This window comes from Hyperolius riggenbachi, chromosome 9 (assembly GCF_040937935.1).
Source record: "Hyperolius riggenbachi isolate aHypRig1 chromosome 9, aHypRig1.pri, whole genome shotgun sequence".
NCBI classification, from domain to species: domain Eukaryota; kingdom Metazoa; phylum Chordata; class Amphibia; order Anura; family Hyperoliidae; genus Hyperolius; species Hyperolius riggenbachi.
This window is the reverse complement of record NC_090654.1, coordinates 113,903,749-113,913,770: the sequence shown is the minus strand read 5'-3', so window position 1 is coordinate 113,913,770 and position 10,022 is coordinate 113,903,749.

Here is a 10,022-nt window from a genome sequence, read left to right as displayed (position 1 = left end):
CGCAATAGACTTCAATGGGAAGGCAAACTTTCAAATTAGAAACATTTATGCTGGCCACAAAAGTGATGGAAAAGATCTGGATTTGACGCACAGCAGCGTTTTAAGGGGAGAAATCACTTTGCATGCTAAATTGAAGGCCTAAAGTGCTTTAAAAAATCTTGCATGTGTATATATCAATCAGGTAGTGTAATTAGTGTACTGCTTCACACTGACAGACCAAACTCACTGTGTAACGCACCAGACTGGTGCGCACCATGGCGACAGTGCAGGTGATGGCGGCTTTCCAGCCCATATGGTCGCCGGGCTGAGGTAGCTCAGTGACAGAACAGTGACTGTCCAACTGATCGAATTTGGTCTCTCCACAATGAAGCAACGACCTTATCATCTTGGGTGTGACCCCCCCGCACTAGAAAAATTATTATAGCGGGAATCCGCCTGGAGTCCTGGACCCTGTTGGTGGTGGTGGAGAAGGCAGTCAAGCGGCCTGCAGGCAGAGATGCTGTGTGGGGACCGACTTAGTCATGGGGCAGGCAGTCACACGGCCTGCAGGCAGAGATGCTGTGTGTGGGGACTGACTTAGTCTTCGGGCGGGCAGTAGCCCTCCGGGATCCATGCCTCATTCATTTTGATAAAGGTCAGGTACTGAACACTTTTGTGACCTAGGTGACTTCTCTTCTCAGTGACAATCCCTCCAGCTGCACTGAAGGTCCTTTCTGACAGGACGCTTGAGGCAGGGCAAGACAGAAGTTGGATGGCAAATTGGGACAGCTCTGGCCACAGGTCAAGCCTGCGCACCCAGTAGTCCAAGGGTTCATCGCTGCTCACAGTGTCTACATCCACACTTAAAGAGAATCTGTATTGTTAAAATCGCACAAAAGTAAACATACCAGTGCATTAGGGGACATCTCCTATTACCATCTGTCACAATTTCGCCGCTCCTCGCCGCATTAAAAGTGGTTAAAAACAGTTTTAAAAAGTTTGTTTATAAACAAACAAAATGGCCACCAAAACAGGAAGTAGGTTGATGTACAGTATGTCCACACATAGAAAATACATTCATACACAAGCAGGCTATATACAGCCTTCCTTTTTAATCTCAAGAGATCATTTGTGTGTTCTTTCCCCCTGCAGCTATCTTCCACTGAAGTGTCAGACTGTTTCTTCCTGCAGAGTGCAGACAGCTCTGCCTGTATGTAATTCCTCAGTATGTGAAAGCCCAGCCAGCTCAGAGGAGGATTTATCCAGCTTGCAAAAGATAAGAGAGAAGAGAGAAGCTGCTCTAATCTAAATAATACACAGGCAGTGTGCAGAGAGGGGCCTGGAGGGGGGAGATGCATCACAGAACCACAACACTGAAGAACTTGGCAGCCTTCCAGACACAGGCTGACAAGTCTGACAAGAGAGAGATAAGTTGATTTATTACAGAGACTGTGATAGTACAAAGTGCTGCAGTAAGCCAGAACACATTAGAATAGCTTTTGGAACTTGTAGGATGATAAAAAACAGGATGCAATTTTTGTTACGGAGTCTCTTTAAGGCCAGGTAGTCGGCTACCTGCCGGTCCAGGCGTTGGTGGAGGGTGGATCCGGAAAGGGCTAAGACGAGACGTTGGACTAAAGAATGTCCGCATGTCTGACATCACCATGAGATCGCTACAGCGTCCTGTCCTTGCCTGCGTGGACATGGGAGGAGGAGGATTACTGGCAGTGGCACCTTTATCCAGTGTGCTGTGACATCACCCTTAAACGCACTGTAAAGCATAGTTGCCAGCTTGTTCTGCAAGTTCTGCATCCTTTCTGCCTTCTGGTGATTTGGAAACATCTCCGCCACTTTGTGCCTGTACAGAGGGTCTAGTACCGTGGCCACCCAGTACAGCTCATTCCCCTTGAGTTTTTTTATATGGGGGTCCCTCAACAGGCTGGACAGCATGAAAGATGCCATCTGCACAAAATTGGATGCAGAAGTACTATCCATCTCCTTTTGTTCTTCCTCAGTGATGTCAGCTAAGTTCTCCTCCTCCCCCCAGCCATGAACAATACCACGGGAAAGTTGAGCAGCACAAGTCCCGTGCGACACCTGCTGTGGTTGTTATTCCGCCGCCTCCTCCTCCTCCAAAACAACACCTTCCTCATCATCTGACTCCTCTTCCCCACACGACTCTTCCTCCTCCTCCTTCCCCCTCTGTGCTGCCGCAGGTGTTGAGGAATCATCTGCTTCTTCTGAGAATTGATCCCACAACTCTTCCTCCTGTTCCTGTTCCTGTTCACTCTCCTCCACAGCTTGATCCACCACTCTACACATGGCACGCTCCAGGAAGAAAGCATATGGGATCAAGTTGCTGATAGCGCCTTCACTGCGACTCACCAGGTTTGTCACCTCCTCAAACGGCCGCATGAGCCTGCAGGCATTTTGCATGAGTGTCTAGTACTTTGGCCAGAACATCCCCATCTCCCCAGAGCATGTCCTTTGACTGTAGTTGTAGAGATACTGTTTGACGGCTTTCTCCTGTTGTAGCAGGCAGTTGAACATCGGTAGCGTTGAATTCCAGGGAGTCGGGCTATCGCAAATCAAGCATCTCACTGGCAATTTGTTTCTCCGCTAAATATCGGCAAAGCGTGCCATGGCCGTGTAAGACCGCCTAAAATGCCCACACACCTTCCTGGACTGCTTCAGGATGTCCTGTAAGCCTGGGTACTTAAAGAGAACCTGTACTGAGTAAAAATATTTAAAATAAACACATGAGTTCACTTCAAATGAACATTACATAGTTACCGTGCCATCAGTTCCTCTCAGAAGCTCGCCATTTTCTTCTGACAATTATCCCTTCCAGTTCTGACAATATTTTGTCAGATCTGAAATATATCAGTTGCTGTCCGTAAAATATCAGTTGCTGTCAGTTATAGCTGAGAGGAAAACTGATGTACCAGGTAATGTCCATGTTTCCCTATGGCTCAAGTGGGCGATGTTACAGTTTAACTGTGTGCTGACCAGAAAGCTGTTATGGGTAATGGCCATTTTCAAAATGGAGGACAGAAAATTCCCTTGATCACAGTGAACAAACAGGACGCGGGACAGGAGAAAGACACTGAGGAGTAGACTACATAGAAGGTAAGTATGACTTGTGTATGCTTATTTTGACTTTTAATTTTCAGTTCAGGTTTTCTTTAAACACAAATCTCTGAATTATTAAATTCAGCACATGTGCCATGCAGGGTACATGTGTCAACTTTCCCAAATTCAAAGCCGAAATGAGATTGCTGCCATTGTCACACACCATGTTGCCGATCTCCAGTTGGTGCGGGGTCAGCCACTGATCCATCTGTTTGTTAATAGCAGCCAGGAGAGCTGCTCCAGTGTGACACTCCGCTTTGAGGCAAGACATGTCTAAGATGGCGTGACACCGTCGTACCTGGCATGCAGCATAGGCCCTGGGGAGCTGGGGCTGTGTAGCTGGAGAGGAGATCACAGCACCAGTAGAGTTGAACTGTCACTCAGCCAAGGAGGAGGAGGACGACAGCGAAGAGGATGTAGCAGGAGGAGAGGAGGTGGCAGCATGCCTGCCTGCAAGCCATGGAGGTGTCACAACTAGGTCCGCTGCACAGCCACGTACTCCCTGCTTGCCAGCGGTCACCAGGTTAACCAAATTGGCTGTGTAAGTAATGTACCTGCCCTGACCGTGCTTGGCAGACCAGGCATCCATGGTCAGATGGACCCTTGACCCAACGCTATGTGCCAGAGATGACACCACTTGCCTTTCAACTTCATGGTACAGTTTGGGTATCGCCTTTTTTGAGAAATAATTGCGTCCTGGTATCTTCCACTGCGGTGTCCCAATGGCCACAAATTTTCGTAAGGCCTCAGAGTCCACCAGCTGGTATGGTAACAGCTGGCGAGCTAACAGTTCCGCCAAGCCAGCTGTCAGATGCTGGGCAAGGGGGTGACTGGCAGACATTGTCTTCTTCCACTCAAAGATTTCCCTCACGGACACATGACTGCTGCTGTGTGCAGAGGAGCAGGAACCGCTCAAGGTGAGAGGCGGAGTGGAGGAGGGTGGCTGTAATTGTGAAGGTGCAAGGGAGAAATCGGCTGAAGATGATGCACCTGAAGGAGGAAGAGAAGGAGGGTGGCTTTGCTTTTGTGTGCTGCTTTTCCTCTGGTGCTCTTTCCATTGCAGTTTGTGCCTTTCCTCCATGTGCCTTCGTAAGGCAGTTGTCCCTACGCGGCTGTTGCCCTTTCCACGGCTCAATTTTTGGTGGCAGAAAACAGATGGCATTGCTCTGATCTAAGGCAGACACACAAAACAATTTCCAAACTGCTAAGCACCCCTGGGGTGATGGCACTATGGTGGCATCAGCAGCTGACGTTGAAGGGCATGTTGGCTGGCTGTCCATAGGTAGCGATACATGGCACCGGACACTGCCACCAGCTGTTTCTGAAGACGAGCTCCCACTGCTTCTTTCAGCAACTCGTCTCCTCCTATGCCTCTCTGACTCCCCCTCTGAACCTTCCCCTTGGTCATCTTGTCTCTTAGGATCCCACGTGGCATCCGTATCATCATAATCATCCTTCCCAGCTTCGCTTGCCTCAGACACCTCACAAACTGCACCAACAGCAGGTACTTCATTATCCTTCTCCTCACACATTACGTCCATAGTGTCGCCTAAATCAGTTAATTCCCCACCAAATAATTTCTGCGAAGTGTCAAATGCAGTGGATGTGGTGCTTGTAGTAGCACTGGTGGCTGCAGAAGATGAGGTGTTCTGTGTTAAATAGTCAACCACGTCCTGACAATCTTGGGAGTTGATGGGACGTGCCTTCTTCTGAGCACTATACTTTGGGCCAGGGCCACTCAAAATCATGTCAGCACAACCTCGAACAGACCTGCCGGGTGGCCTGCCTCTGGGTCTGCCTCTGGCTCTGCCTCTGCCTGTTGTTTTGTCCACATCGTGGGGGGGGGGGGGTGAAGTGAAAGGTATGCACTGACATGATTAATACAATGTGCAGTCACACAAGTGCAGTGAAAGGTATGCAGTGACTGGTATTACAATACAATGTGCAGCTGTCACACAGGTGCAGTTAACAGGTATGCACAGACTGGTATATTACACGGCGTGCGGTCACACAGGTACTGTGAACAATTATGCAATGACTAGTATTACAAATTTGCAGCTGTCACACACACAGGTACCGTAAACTGGTGCAGTGACTGGTATATAACAGTGCTTGCGGTCACGTAGGTAGGTAGGTGCACTGAACAGGTGGGTATGCAGTGATTGGTATTACAATTGTGCATCTGTCACACACACAGGTATCGTCAACAGGTGCAGTGACACTGCGTGCGGTCACGTAGGTAGGTAGGTGCACTGAACAGGTGGGTATGCAGTGATTGGTTTTACAAATGTGCAGCTGTCACACACACAGGTACCATCAACAGGTGCAGTGACACTGCGTGCGCTCACGTAGGTAGGTGCACTGAACAGGTGGGTATGCAGTGATTGGTATTACAAATGTGCAGCTGTCACACACACAGGTACCGTGAACAGGTGCAGTGAAACTGTGTGCGCTTACGTAGGTAGGTGCACTGAACAGGTGGATATGCAGTGATTGGTATTACAAATGTGCAGCTGTCACACACACAGGTACCGTGAACAGGTGCAGTGACACTGCGTGCGCTCACGTAGGTAGGTAGGTGCACTGAACAGGTGGGTATGCAGTGATTGGTATTACAAATGTGCAGCTGTCACACACACAGGTACCGTCAACAGGTGCAGTGACAATTCATGCACTCAAGTAGGTGCACTGAACAGGTGGGTATGCAGTGATTGGCAGGGGCGTCGCTAGCCCTATTTTGGGGCTGACCCTGCTGACCCCGCGGCCAGAGCTTCAGACCTCGATCAGCGGGCGACCAGATACAGCGGGCGCTAGGACCTAGCGTACACCGCTGATATGCGGAAGTGACATCACTTCCGCATATACAGCGTGGTGCGTCCAGCGCCCGCTCTATCTGGTCGGGTCGCCCGCGTCGCTGATCGAGGTCTGCTGGCTGCGAGGTAAGGGAGGGGGCGCGCCTGTCAATCACTACCTAACGGGGGTCCCTGTCACTCACTATCTATCGGGGGTCCCTGTCACTCACTATCGGGGGTCTCTGTCACTCACTAGCTAACGGGGGTCCCTGTCAATCACTATCAGGGGTCCCTGTCACTCACTATCGGGGGTCCCTGTCACTCACTATCGGGGGTCCCTGTCACTCAAAATCTAACCTGGGGGTCCCTGTCACTCACTAACTGAAGTCCCTGTCACTCACTATCTATCAGGGGTCCCTGTCACTCACTATCTATCGGGGGTCCCTGTCACTCACTATCAGGGGTCCCTGTCACTCACTCACTATCGGGGGTCCCTGTCACTCACTAACTGGGGTCCCTGTCACTCACTAACTGGGGTCCCTGTCACTCACTAACTGGGGTCCCTGTCACTATCTATCGGGGATCCCTGTCACTCACTATCGGGGGTCCCTGTCACTCACTATCTATCGGGGGTCCCTGTCACTCACTATCTAACGGGGGTCCCTGTCACTCACTATCGGGGGTCCCTGTCACTCACTAACGAGGGTCCCTGTCACTCACTACCTAACTGGAGGTGCCTGTCACTCACTACCTAACTGGAGGCGCCTGTCACTCACTAGCTAACCTGGGGGTCCCTGTCACTCACTACCTAACTTGGGGGGCTACCATATTAAGGGGGCATTCTGCCTATTTATGTGAAATGCTGTCTATTTATGTGCCTCATGACTGCTGAATTTGTCTTGTTGGGAGCCTTATGATTTGTTGGGGGCCTCAAGATTGCTGAATTTGTCTTGTTGGAGGCCTCATGATAGCTGAATTTGTCTTGTTGGGGGCCTCATGATTTGTTGGGGGCCTCGTGATTGCTGAATTTGTCATTTTGGGGGCCTCATGATTGCTGAATTTGTCATGTTGGGGGCCTCATTATTGCTGAATTTGTCATGTCGGGGGCCTCACGATTGCTGAATTTGTCATGTCGGGGGCCTCATGATTGCTGAATTTGTCATGTCGGGGGTCTCACAATTGCTGAATTTGTCTTGTCGGGGGCCTCATGATTGCTGAATTTGTTTTGTTGGGGGTCACATGATTGCTAACTGCGAGACTATGGGAAAAGCTGAATCCTTATCATATGAGACAATAGCATTAAACCTACTTTTTTAGCTTTTTAAAACAGAAAATAAAACTGTGAGGTTCTAAAAAAATTAATACATTTTTCAGGAGTAGGATGGATGAAATTGTTTATCTTCACAGTTTATTTTCAACTTGGATTTTCCATAATGTTCATGTATGAGTTAAAACGTTTGTACAGTATTTAGTTTAAATTGCTGTTGCTACTTTGCGATAAGTGACTTTTGGGTTGCAGTTTGGGCACTCGGCCTCCAAAAGGTTCGCCACCACTGTCCTAATCTAATGTCCCACCATTGCTAGGTTCATGTAAATTTGTCTCCACCCGTTACCACACCTACATTCTGGTTCATGGCCCACCCATTTTTCGGTGCGGCGCAATAAGCACGCCGCACAACGTGATCCTCATATTTTTGGCACGCTAGCTGCAGTGTGCTGAATTCTGCTGCCTACAGTATGTACAGTATACGCTGTTCTCTAGTGCCTGCACTGTATGCTGATCTACCTCCAGTGTGTACAGTGTAAGGTTTTACTCTGTGCCTTTACTGATTGTAAACCAGCTGTATTGTATGCTGATCCCTGCTACTTTCAGTATGTACAGTATTAGCTGTAAAGCCTGGTACACACATACAATTTTGATTAGCCTATTTTAGCTCTGTTCATAAAATTCATTGTCTGTTGGCCCACTTACTGCAAGGGGGGTGGTAAAATTGGTGGTCAGTGATTGACCAATCAAAATTGTATGTGCGTATACATCTTTGATCTATGCCTATACTGATTGTAAATTATCTAAATAAAGGACAGGGGGCTCCATCCAATATTTAGATGGGCAGGCCCGTTATCTGTAGCTTACACCGCTGCTAAGTTCATGTACATTTGGCCCCACCCATGGCCACGCCCACGCACATCATGGCCACGCCCATTTTTGTCACGGCGCGCTGCGTGCCGCATATACCTCCCCGCCTGGTGCCCCCGATCTCCAAGGACCCTAGAAACGCCCCTGGTGATTGGTATCACAAATGTGCAGCTGTCACACACACAGGTACCGTCAACAGGGGCACCTACCTATCTAACCTATGCAAGGGGAAACTATGGGCTTGATTCACAAAGTGGCACTAAGTGTTAGTGCGCGCAGAGCTACTTAAGGGGCACTAAAGGCTTTTCACAGCGGCGCTAACGGCCGCGCAGAGCTACTTCGCACACAGGACCACCCACATTGCGTGCAGCGCGGCGGGACAGTAATAGTGCGCGGTGCGATGTTATCGTCACACCCGCTGCCCTGTTAACGGCGCACCCGCTGCAACGAAAACGGTGCATCAAGTGCCGCCGAAACAGGGCAGCGGGTGCGACGATAACATCGCACCGCGCACTATTACTGTCCCGCCGCGTTGCGCGTGATGTGGGTGGTCCTGTGGGCACAAACCACCTAACACTGTGGTTTGCGCCCACTAGCTCTTAAGGCCTCCTAACTGGCTTAGCGCTGGTTAGTGAATCGGGGCCTATATGGGCTACCTATACTGGGGGGACCTATAGCTGGATACCTATACTGCAGGCACCTATACCTGTCTCCACGTTGAGGGCACATTTTACACCCTTGCCCTGGGTGCAATTTAGCCTAGAAATTGCTAGTATTTGGCCCCACCCACACCATGTTTTGGCCACGCCCATTTTTCGATGCAGCGCATTGCGCGTGCCACTTTGTTTGGAGATATGACTATCCATTTTCCCGCGCAGAACGCACCGCTTCTTTCATGGATAGGGGGGGCCTCAACTTATGGACTGCTTGGGGCCACCAAAACCTCAGCTGCACTTCATTGTTTGTTGCCCTTGGTTCTAGCATTCATACAACCCAGGTTACTTGATATGAGCCCAGATCTGTGGTGTAGAGTTCTGTGGCTCTCTGAAGAAACTCTGTATGTATCCATGTACCCATTAGCATGAAGATGATATATGAGGACTGGAGTGATGATAGAGCAGGTTTAGGGTTTTATAACCCAGAACAGGGGATTAACTACAAGTTATGGGCCCTCCCACTGAAAATTTCACAGGACACGCTCTTTAGGTGATTCCACCCCCCATTCATGAGTAACTCCCACAACATGTGGGGCCAAAATATCCTCTCTCCCTCTGCTTCCCACCCCCCTTCCCCACACGCACACACTGTGCTCCCACCTTCCCCACCTGCGGAGCGACGCAGTTGGCAAGTATAGACAGACTGGGACAACTCACCTCTTCTGAGCTTCAACCACTAGAGGTCCAAGTCCCTTCTGTCTCCTCTGCAGCGCCGCTCATTCTACTTCCTGATTGTCATACCAAGAACTGGAGCGTGAGCAGTGATGCAGTGGAGACAGATGTGACTTGGACCTCTAGCGCCTGGAGTCTAGACCCCAGAGGAGGTGAGCTGCAGGGCCGACGCTACCATACAGGCAAAGGGGGCAATCGCCCCAGGGCCTCAGAGCCTGTAGAGGCACCCCAAGTGTCTTCTCCCCCCCCCCCCCCCCACATTAAATGTTTCTTCCCGGGGCCCCTGCAGAGTCTTTGGCAGAGTAACGTCTCACCTATGTTGGAAGGCAGGTGAGATTCTACACCAAGGACTCTGCAGGGGCCCCGGAGAGCACAGCTAAGTTGGGAGGTGATTGGGAGGGAGAGGCCGCATCCGGCTCAGGGCCCCTAATGCCGCTTTTTGGTCGGGGGTGTTTGTTGGGAGGGGCCCGGTGTTAATTTTTTCCTGGGGCCCCATGGTTAGTAGAACCGGTCCTGGTGAGCTGTAATCTCTGTCTACGCCTGCTTCCTGCGCTGCTCTGCAGATGTGGAAGGGGGGAGCACAGTGACAGGAAG